The sequence below is a fragment of the Ursus maritimus genome, unplaced genomic scaffold (genome assembly GCF_017311325.1).
Source record: "Ursus maritimus isolate PB19 unplaced genomic scaffold, ASM1731132v1 scaffold_2, whole genome shotgun sequence".
Classification (NCBI taxonomy): Eukaryota; Metazoa; Chordata; class Mammalia; order Carnivora; family Ursidae; genus Ursus; species Ursus maritimus.
Window position 1 is genome coordinate 1366925 of NW_024424452.1, and position 12058 is coordinate 1378982.

Genomic DNA, 12058 nt, shown 5'->3' on the forward strand with positions numbered 1-12058 from the left:
TTTTGGCCTTGGGTTGGGGCTGGGGTTACAAGTAGGGTCACCACTGAGCCCTCCTCCCAGGAGAACAGGAGTGACCCCTGGAGACCAGGAGCGGGAGCACACAAGAGCCCACACTGGGCTGGAGAAGGTGCAGAGGCGGTGTGGACGGGGCAGGAAAGAGCTAGGGCCACGTGTCTGAGAGGCGTGGGTGTGAGTGGGTGGCCAGAGGTGACGGGTGGCTGGTGTGGCTTTGCGGGTGAGTGGGGCAAGCTGGAGAGGGCTGGCAGGTGAGTCAGAGCCTGAGCCCCGTGGCGAGACCCACGGACCACTGCACAGGCACCTCACCCTCTCTGATGTGGCCCCAAATTCGGAGTGAGTGAGCAGTTTGAGTGTATGAACTGCACCAGACCGTTCGAACTCCAAAGAAAAGCCCCTGTCCGTGGCCGGCGCCAGTGCCGTTTGCCTCGGAGGCCACAGGCCCCCAGCCCTGCGTCCAGCAGAACCACCTTCTCCCAGAGGAGCGGGTGGCCGGGGTCCTGCAGGGAGGGGCATCTCGCCCAGGCCCCTCCCTCCCTCCCTCCCTCCCTCCCTCCCTCCGCCAGCCCTGGGGGGCTGGCCCTCCTGCCTCACCCCCATCTCTCTAGCACCGCTGGCCTGGCCACCCCAGGCCCTCCCCGCTCCTAAGGCCTCACCCTCTCCGCCAAGGGCAAACCCAGACTCAACTGACCAAGACCCAGTTAGGCATTGGCGGGGGGAGGGGGGGTTGGTGCTGGGTCCCAGAGGCAACAGGGGACCCTGAGAGACGTCAGGGCAGGGAGCAGAGTGACGGAAGCAGGTTTTCAGAATCCGGCGGGTCAGCAGGAAAGGACACAGGGCTGGGAACAGCCATAAGAGCAGCAGCCTCTGCTTGTACACCTCCAGTGACAGGGAGCTCACCCCTCTGTGTGTAGCTCTTTCCAGCTTTAGGTCCCTCCCTGAGATGGAGGGGAAACCTGTGGCTTCCCACAGGGCCCAGCTCCCACCCCCCACCCTAGTGGCCACGCAGTACTGTGGACAGGGCCATCTGCCCTCCACCTGCTCCTGACCTCTGTGCTCAGCTGACCCCATTAAGGGTCTGCGTATGAGGCTTGCATGGAGCACATGACCTGGGGGGCCCCTGACTGGCCCCGCTCACCTGAGCCCCTCTAGAGCGGGTCAGCTCCGAGGACTGTGTATGCCTCCTCCTCCCTGCTTGCCCCGACAGGCCCAGGCTTCCCCAGCCCCGGGCAGCTCCTCACTCTGCCCTGGGGGTCCTGGGAGGACAGCACAGGGGAGCGTGGTGACTGGTGAGGGAGCCCAGGGCAGCAGGGGCAGGAATGGCGGGGGTGGGGGAGACCCAGAGAGAGGACTGCCTGGCCCAAGGTCACAGAGTGACGTGGGACAGACCTGGCCAAGGGACAGAAGCGGGGCCAGGCCTCTCAGCCAGCTGCTCGCTGTCAGCGAGGAGATAAAATTGGCTATTTATAGGGAATCGGAGAACAACGGGCACAGAATAGAGGTGCGTGCCCTGGGCAGGCAGGGCAGCAGGCCAGACGGCCAGGTGTGTGAGAGGGACACATCACCACCAGGAGTGCTGCCACCGAGCAGGGGAGGGACAGGGGGAGGGACATGCATCAAGGGGGGCAGGTGTGGGGTCCGGAGCAGCCCGGATGCCCGTTGCAGAAGCTGAGATCCTCCCAGGAGCAGCTAGGGCCGGACAGAGAGGGCAGGATGCCCGACGCCAGGCCAGTCCCGAGACACAGATGCGTACGTCACCCTGCTCTTGTTTGAAAGAGGTCATAGTGGCATTGACAGGAGTAGACAGCATGGGAGAAAGCACACACTTATTAAGCACCTAATGTGTGCAGAGCTCCATGCCAGGCACTATTGGGCCCCAGAGAGAGATCCAACCCCGACTCCCTTGAGGAGCTCACGGCCACCGGGGCACCCGACGCAGAGGCAGGTGACCCAGATCAAGGTGGCACGAGACCCAGGAGCCCAATGAAGGTTGGGAGCCCCTGAATGGGAATAACCAGGAAGGCTTCCTGGAAGGGGTAGTGTTCGGTCTGGATAAGGGAACCACAGTGAGAAGGGGTGGAGGCTACGAAGTCAGGAGAGGTCAGCATCCTTATGGGCTCAGGACTGAGCTCTGAGCGCAGGATGAGGACCCGCGAGGTGCGCCCTGCCCTGGTCCGGGATCGGCGCCCCGTGTCCCAGAGGCAGGTGATGGGTTCAAAGGGCAAAAGCAGAGGCTCAAACCCAGGTTCTGCCACTCATGACCACAGCACATTGCTGAGCTCCGTGCATCTCAGCGGGGATGCTGACGCCTACCCCTCCTCCACCACGTGGGCAGGGTCACCGACTAGGGCACGTGGAGCATGGGACCATACTGATCGCACATCAGGTGTCCATGCGCACAATAACGCTGCCTCGCCAACAACCACAATGCATTACTGCTCACGCCCCCGGGTGGTTGGCTAGGTGGTTCTGCGGCTCTCGGTCAGCCCCCCGTACCTGGGGCGGCTGGTGGGGACAGGGTGACAGGTGACACGGACACAGGAAGGGCTAAAGAATTAGGTCCATCTGGACACAGAGGCCAAATGCAAGCCAGAGCAGCCGGTATTCGCCCTGACCAGGGCAGACCTCAGAGCCGAGAGCGCAGCAAATCCAAGATGGGTATTCCTGAGGTTTCATGCATTCTTTCATTTAACATGCAATTACAGAGCACCTACTGTGTACCGACACACCAGAGACGTCGAGACCTGTCCCCTCCTTTGAGAATGAATCAGTCACAGCCCCCCCCCCAGGAAAAGAGGTGATACCCCAAAATACAGTAATTCAAGGGGGGGTGCCTACAAAGGAGAGAGGGTGTGGGGGAGCCACGCAGGATAGCAGCAGCCACGCTGGCAGCACGTGGTGGTCCATCGGGTGAGGGAGAAGCCATGGGACGAAGCCTTGTGCAGAGACCAGCCAGGGCCCTGGCGAGGGGCCTCCCGCGGAGGACCACCAGCCCGAAGTGACTCCACGGGAGGGCGCGGGGGCACGTGTGTCGACCCCACCCTCCTCCCTTCTCTGGCAGGGCTCACCGTTGGCCAAATAGCCAGAACACAGGACACAGAGAGCCCAGGGATGAAGTCCATACGTGTCAGCCCAGGAAGGGGGCAGGGAAAGACGTGCGGAAGGGAGGGGGCGAATGGGAGAGGCGGCCATTGACCTGCCAGCCCAGCAGCAGTGACGGGGTGCCAGGGGAACACAGAGAAGGAGACTGTCCATACCCTCGCAGTGGGGGCGGGGGGAGACTTCTCGGGGCGGTCAAGACCTCAAAGGACAAACAGGCATGGGAGACAGGCATGGGACCCCATGCCTCCCTGAGGGGCAGGTAGGTGCAGCTGGAGATCAGCAGCTGGGGCAGTGTGGGGCTGGGGGCTGCTGGGACCCCCAGAACTGCGATGGCCCGCTTGCAAGCACAAAGAGATTAGAGTCGGGCTGTGGGCAGGGGGGGCTGCTGATGGCAGTTTCTAGAATAACAACCTCTATTGATTTTGTTCTTATCTCAAAAGTAATCCTTTTATTACATAAACTTGAGAAGACAGTTAACCGTGAAGAAGAAAATCACTGCCTCAGCACCCCAAGATAAGCTATGGGTCACATTTTGGTATGTGTCTTTCTAGCTCCTCTCCACTATAAATGCAGCCGGCTTGGGGTTTACACACCGTCACCAATTGTGCCAAGAAGCATGCCCTTGCTTCCTGTACCGCGTACCTCCCTCTGGAGCCTCTGTTCTCCTTGACGGGGTTGACGGGGTAGAGGGTGTGGCACATAGAGATGGGAGCCATGCCAGCTTGTTCGCAGGCTCTAGCAAAGGCGTTGACCGTGTGTGCAGGAGAGAGGGGGGATCGTCGATCGTGGCTGAGCAAGGAGGGATGAGGCTTACTGTTTAACAGGGAGGATGGTCTTCGCTAGCTCCACGGACAGCTCACCCACCTGCCAGGGACAGGGTAGTACCCAGGACGATACAGGTGCTGGGGTAACTATGGGGTGGGGGCTCGAGGGAGGTCTCCTTTGATCACTGCACACGCACAGCACCTTTTCTCACCCCACCCCATGGCCTTTTTGTTCTACTTTCTGGGAGGTTTTGTGTTTCGATGTTTAAAATACGAAATAATCATAGGGTCATTGGAAACAGTACGTAGTCTCCCAGCTGCCCGCTCCCCGACGCTACGCTCTTAACTGTAGCACAGCAGCGGAACCAGGAAGGTGCAGGTCTTAACTGGCCTTCACATGCACTGGCGTGCGTGTGTGCTCTGCAAATTCATCCCGTGTCTATGGACTTGTGTAACTGGCACCACGGTCACGACACAGAACGACGCCCGGAGCCCTCCCCCGTGCCTCCAGCTCCAGCCCTGGCCCCTGGCCCCACCACTCTGTTCATCTCTGTCATTTTTAGAATGCTCTATAAATGGGATCAGACACTATGTAACTTTTGGACATTGGTTCTTTTCCTGAGCGTCGGCCTTTGAGATGCATCAGGTTCACGCATGTATTTGGTATATGTTGTCCTTCTGCTGAGTAATATTCCACTGTGGAGACGATATGCAAAGTTTGTTTGACCATTCGCCTCTTGAAGGACGTTTGGGTTGTTTCCAATTTGGGGCTATTACAAATAAAGCTGCTACGAAAATCTGCACACAGGTTTTGGTGTGAACTGAAATTTTTTTCCTCTTAATTCCTGAAAGATATTTTTGCTGGACATTGAGTTCGGATTTTCAGAATTCATATTTTCTTCCAGCATTCAAAAATGCTACCTTCTGGCCTTCGTGGTTTTAGATGAGAAATCAGCTGTTCCGAGTGTTATTCTTTGCAGGTCATGTGTCATTTCCTCTGGCTGCTTTCTTTTCTTTTGTTTCGTTTTCAGAAGTGTGATGACGATATGTCTCGACATAGATTTTTTTCCCCCCTATTTGGAGTTTGCTCAGCTTCTTGAATCTGTAGGTTTAGGCCTTTCACCAAATTGGGGAAATTTTTAGCTATTCAAAATATTTTTTCAAGTCATGAAAAATAAAGTAGGCTATTTGTACAATCACAAAAGTTGGAGACGCAATCAAGAGCTGGGGCAGGGTGGAGTGATACGGTTCATCCCTCGTTCAGAACGAGGCCACTCCTTCAAGACAGGGAGAAGGGGCTCTTCTATCAAATGCATAGTCACCAACACAGTCAAGGAAAACGAAGATACAGAGGGACATGTTCCAAATGAAAGTACAAGATAAAGCTTCAGGAAAAGACCATCACGCAATGGAGAGAAGTGATTTAACTGCCAAGGAATTGAAAATAATGGCCCTAAAGATGTGCACCAAGATTGGGATGAACAAAGCGAGAACTTCAGCAAAGGGGTAGAAAATACAAGAAAGTACCAAAGAGAAGACACAGAAACATGGAATATAAGAACCGAAATGAAAAATACAGTAAAGGGACCTAACAGCAGACAAGATGAAGCAGAAGAAAGGATCAGAAAACTCGGAAGACAGAGCATGGAATTCACCCGATCAGAACAGCAAAAAGGGTGAAAAGGAGTTGAGACAGCATAAGGGAATTATCGAACAACAAGCGGACCAACATTCCCAGTAGGGGGCTCTCAAAAGGAGAAGAGACAACGAAAGGGGCAGAAAACATATCTGAAGAAATAATGGCTGAAAACTTCCCTAAGCTGGGTAAGGAAACAGACATCCAGACTGAAGAAGCTGAGAAGTTCAAAATCAGATGAAGCCAAGAGACCCACACCAAGATGCATTATAATCAAAGTGTCAAGAGTTAAAAACAAGGAGACAGTCCTGAAAGCAGCAAGAGAAAAACAACTTTTATGTGCAAGGGAACCCTCGTAAAACCAGATTTTTCATCAGGAACTCTGCGGGCCAGTGCCAAGGGAGTGGCATCATATATTCAAAGCACTGAAAGAAGAAAAGCTTCTTACCAAGAATATTCTACTCAGCAAAGTTGTCATTCAGAATGGAAGGAGAAATTAAGTTTTCCAGGCAAGCAAAAGCTAAAAGAATTTACCAGTAGACCAGCCTTACAAGAAATGTTAAAGGGACTTTTTAAAGCTAAAACAAGAGGATGCTAATTACTAACAGGAAAACATATGAAAGTATAAATTTCAAAATTCAGAATTAACCTCATGTTGTCAAGGGAGTGGGTTGATCACCTATAAAGCCGGAATGAAGATTAAAAGACAAAAGTAGTAAAGGATAGCTACAATAATTTATTAAGCGAAACCCAAGATAAAAAGATGTAAATTGTCATATCAAAGACATAAAACGTGTGGGGGAGTAAAAATGTAGAGCTTTAGAACGCATTTATTTATTTATTTATTTTTAAAGATTTTATTTACTCATTTAGCAGAGACAGAGACAGCCAGCGAGAGAGGGAACACAAGCAGGGGGAGTGGGAGAGGAAGAAGCAGGCTCCCAGCGGAGGAGCCTGATGTGGGGCTCGATCCCATAACGCCGGGATCACGCCCTGAGCCGAAGGCAGACGCTTAACCGCTGTGCCACCCAGGCGCCCCTAGAATGCATTAAACTTCCATTATTATCAACTTAAAATAGACCATTATAAGCATAAGTTGTTTTATGTATGCCTCATGGTAACCACAGAGCAAAAATATACAGTAGATACACAAAGGAGAAAGGACTCTAAGCGTACTACTACAGGAAATCATCAAATCACAAAGGGAGCAAGGGAAGATAGGAACAGAGGAACTATAAGACAGCTAGAAAACAATGAGCAAAAGGGCAATAAGTACCTAGTTATCAATACTTACTTTACGTATCAATGGACTTAATTCTCCAATAAAGAGACACAGGGTAGGGGAGCCTGGGTGGCTCAGTCGGTCAAGTGTCTGCCTTCTGCTAAGGTCCTGATCCTGAAGTCTGGGATTGAGCCCCCCATTGGGCTCCTGCTTCTCCCTCCGCCTCCTCTCCCCCTCCCCTGCTCCTGCTCTCTTGCTTGCTCTCTCTCTCAAATAAATAAATAAGTAAAATATTTTTAAAAAGGACACAGAGTAGCTGAATGGATAAAAAACAGCAACAACAAAAAACCCAAGACCTACTTATACGCTGCCTCCAGGAGACTTACTTCAGATGGAAGGACACAGAGACTGAAAGTGAAGGGACGGAAAAGAGAGTCCATGTAAATGGAAACCAAAAGAGAGCTGGGGTAGCTATACTCACACCAAACAAAATAGACTGTAAAACCAAGAAGGGCACTACATAACGATAAAGGGATCAACCCAACAAGAGGACGGAACACTTGTAAATATTTATGCACCCAACGTAGGAGACACACATAAATATATAAAATAAACACGAACAGACCTAAGGGGAGAAATGGACAACTATACAATCATAGGGGACTTTAATACACTTACATCAACGGACAGATCATTCAGACAGAAAGTCAACAAGGAAACGTTGGCTGACATGTTAGACCAGAAGCACTTGACGGATATGTGCAGAACATTCTATGCAAAAACTATAGAACACATATTCTTCTCAAACACACATGGAGAATTTTCCAGGATAGATCACATGTTGGGCCACAAAACAAGTCTTAATAAATTTAAGAAAACTGATATCATATCAAGAATCTTCTGATCATAAGGGCACGAAACTAGACATTACAAGAAAACTGGAAAATTCACAGGTATGTGGAGATTAAATAACACGCCAGAGAACCACCAATGGGTCAAAGAAAACGCCAAAAGAGAAATAAAAAATACCTTGAGATGAATGAAAATGGAAATACAATACACCAGAAGTAACAGAATGCAGCAAAAGAAGTTCTAAGAAAGGAAGTTCCGGTGATGAATCCTACCTCAAGACACAAGGAAAACGCTCAACCTAACTCCACATCTCAAAGAACCAGAAAAAAGGACAAACAAAGCCCGAAGTAAGTAGAAGGAAGGAAATAATGAAGATCAGAGGGGAAATAAATGAAATAGAGACTAAAAAGACTGTAGCAAAGACCAATGAAACTAACAGCGGGTTTTTTGAAAAGACAAATAAGACTAACAAACCTTTAGCCAGACTCACCGAGATACAAAAGAGAGGACTCAAATAAATGAGTAAATCAGAAATGAAAGATGTTATAACTCATGCAGAAATACAAAGGGTCATAAGAGACTACTATGGAAATTGTACGCCAACAAACTGGACAACCTAGAAGAAATGGGTAAATTCCTAGAAACATACAACCTACCAAGACTGGATCACAAAGAATTAGAAAATCTGAACAGACTGATTACTAGTAAGGAGATTGAATCTATAATCAAAAACCTTCCAATAAACAAAAGTCCAGGACCATATGGCTTCACTGGCAAATTCCACCAGACATTTAAAAAAGAATTAATAACAATTCTTCTCACACTCTTCAAAAAAATATAAAAGGGCAGAACACTTCTAAATTTATTGTACAAGGACTGTTAACTCTGATATCAAAACCAGACAAGGACACCACAGGAGAAGTAAATTACAGACCAATATCCCTGATGAACATAGATGCAAAAATCCTCAACAAAATATTGGCGAACTGAATTCAACAATACATTAAAAGGAGCATCTACTATGACCAAGGGGGATTTATCTGAGGGATGCAAGGATGGTTTGACATCCACAAATCAAGTGACACACCGCATTAACAAAGCATAAAAATATTATCATCTCAATAGACGCAGAAAAAGCATGCGACAAAATTCAACATTCATTTATGATGAAAAAAATTCTCTCAACAAAGTGGGTTCAGAGGGAACGTACCTCAACATAATTAAGTTCATACAGGACAAACCCACAGCTAACATCACGCTCAGTGGTTAAAAGCTGAAAGCTTTTCCTCTAAGATCAGGAACAAGACAAAGATGTCCACCCTCGTCACTTTTATCCACACAGTACTGGAAGTCCTAGTGAGACAATTAGGGAAGACAAAGAAAATGTGTCCAAATCAGAAAGGAAGAAGTTAAAGTGCCACAATTTTTTAAAAAGATTTTATTTATTTATGAGAGAGAGTGAGCACATGCAGGAGTGAGTAGGGGAAGGAGCAGAGGGAAAGGGAGAAGCAGACTTGATGTGGGACTCAATCTCAGGACCGAGATCATGACCCAGAGTCAGACGCTTAGCCGACTGAGTCACCCAGGTACCCCCCAAAGTGCCCCTATTTGCAGGTGACATGGTATTATATATAGAAAACCCTGAAGACACCACCAAAAAACTGTTAGAATAAATTAATTCAGTAAAGTCACAGCATACAAAATTAAAGTACAAAAATCGGTTACATTTCTATACACTAATAATAAGCTAATAGAAAGAGAAATTAAGAAAACAATCCCATTTACAACTGCACCAAAAAGAATAAAATACCTAGGAATAAATTTAATCAAGTTGGTGAAAGGCCTGTACACTGAAAACTATGACATTGATGGAAGAAACTGAACAAGACACAAATAAATGGAAAGATATTCGAATTAGAATTAGAATTCGAATTAGAAGAATCAGTATCTTTAAAATATCCATACTACCCAAAGCAATTTACAGATTCAATGCAATCCCGGTAAAAATTCTACAGAATTCCATTTTTTCACAGAAACAGAACCACAAAAATATAAAGAACTCACACAACTCACTTGCAAAACAAAACAATCTGACTTAAAAATGGGGAGAAGATCAGAATAGCATTTTTCAAAGAAGACGTACAGATGCCAACGGGTACATGAAAAGGCGCTCAGCATCACTCGTCATCAAGGAAATGCAAATCGAACCACAGTGAGATACCACCTCACACCTGTAAAAGTTGCTATTATTACAAAGACAAGAAGGAACAGGTGTTGGTGAGGACGGGCCCAAAAGGAAGCCTGTGTCCCCTTGGTGAGAATGCAAACTGGTGGCAGCCACTCTGAAACAGTACGGAGGTGCCTTACCAAGTTAAAGACAGAACTACCATCTGATCCAGCAGTTCCACTCCTGGTATTTATCCTAAAACAGACACTAACTTGAAAAGCCGTCTGCGGGGCGCCTGGGTGGCTCAGTCGTTAGACGTCTGCCTTCGGCTCAGGGCGTGATCCCGGCATTCTGGGATCGAGCCCCACGTCAGGCTCTTCTGCTGGGAGCCTGCTTCTTCCTCTCCCACTCCCCCTGCTTGTGTTCCCTGTCTCGCTGGCTGTCTCTCTCTGTCAAATAAATAAATAAAATCTTTAAAAAAAAAAAAAGAAAAGCCGTCTGCACCCCTATGTTCACTGCAGCATCATTCACCGCGGGTAAGACACAGAGCAGCTAAGTTTCCAGAGATGGACAACCGGATTAAAAAAATGTGGCATCCGCACATACTGGAGTAACAGCCATAAAAAAGGAAATCTTGCCATTGGCAACCACACAGATGGGCCTTGAGGGCGTTACGCTAAGTGAAATTAGTCAGAGAAAGACAAATACTGTGCGATCTCACTTCCAGGTGGACTCAGAGCCAAACCAAACCAAGCTCACAGATACAGAGAACAGACTGGTGGTTGCCAGGGCTGGGGTTTTGGGGCAAAGGGGGTCAAAAGGTGCCGACTTCCAGCTACAAAATCACTAGATCCCGGGGACGTCATGTACACCGTGTAACGTGTGGGGACTGTTGTTAACACACTCTGTGTTGCATATTTGAAAGTTGCAGAGACCGCGGATCTTCAAAGTCCTCAACACAAGAAAAACTGTAACTGTGCTGTGATGGGTGTGAGCAAGACCTACGGCGATCGTTTCGGAGCAGATACAAATACTGAACCATCACGTGCCACACCTGAGACTAATACAACGTCATATCTAAATTATATCTCGATTAAAAAAGGTTTTCAGCCCAATTCTTTCTTCCCTTCTTCTGCACCTCTGCTGGCACAGGTGTTAAATTTTTGGTGGTTGTTCGCGGATTCCTAACAGTCCGTTCATTTATTTCCAGGCTGTTTTCTGTCTGTTGCTCAGCCTGGGTCATTTCTAAAATAGGTCTTCAAGTTTACGGATTCTTTTTGCTGGTGTCTCCAGTATTCAGCTTGTCCAATATATGTATAGTTTTGGTTCTTGAATTTTTCAGTTCTCTAATTTCCATTTGATTTTTTTTAATGTCTTCTATTTCTCAGGTAAGATTTTCTTTATCGTGTGTTTCAAGAGCGTTCATAATTGTTTGTCGAGACATTCTTGATGACTGCTGCTTTGAAATGCCTGTCAGGTAATTCCAATGTCTCGGTCACGTTGGTGAATTACAGCTCCAAGCTGTAATTCTGATAGTTCTGGGGATGATGAGTGGTTTTATTGTGTGCATCATTGTTGTTCTTCAAAAGTTTCTCTTTTTTTTTTAGTATACAAAGAGTAGTGATATTCAGAATCCTTAATGACTGGAATAAATATGGAACCAGCCAAAGGGGGGAAAAAAGTCAGCATAGATGCGGACTCTGAACAACCAGGATGTCCATAAAAACTCATCTAGCCTAATGAGCAGCCCTGGAAAAATACCTTCCAGAATGCTCTGAAAATATGAACAATGATTTTAGTTATAAAAGAGTCCTTTTCCTTGTTTGCATTCGTTTTTGCCATTAGATGCATTGCTCAAATCTCCCGTGGGTGTCCACTCTCTGTTTATATTCAAGAGTGATGCTTTGACAAGCTCATTGCAATCTTCCACGCCTAGACAGGACTGGCCAATTTTGGCAGCAAGAAGGGTGAGCTGGAAGGGCATTTTGTTGGGAGGCACCAACAGACGATTCGTAAGGCTCTTATCTAGGGCCAGTTTCTCTAAAAGTTATCTTCTAGCTTCCTGAGTGCCCACATCTGGGAGACGGGTGAGAGGAGGGACCTTGTGCTTCGACTGCACTCTGCATAGAGCCCCTCCCTTCCACTGCACCTGGTGTCCCTGAACCCATGGTCTTTGTGGTTCTTCCTCCCCTGGGACTAAATTTCTGAACAGGAAAGTCACCCGGTGGCTTTCCTTCTTCAACCAATACGGTCAGTGAATCCTCCGGACCGTGAGCCCTGAGATTTGGGCCGTGTGTTGT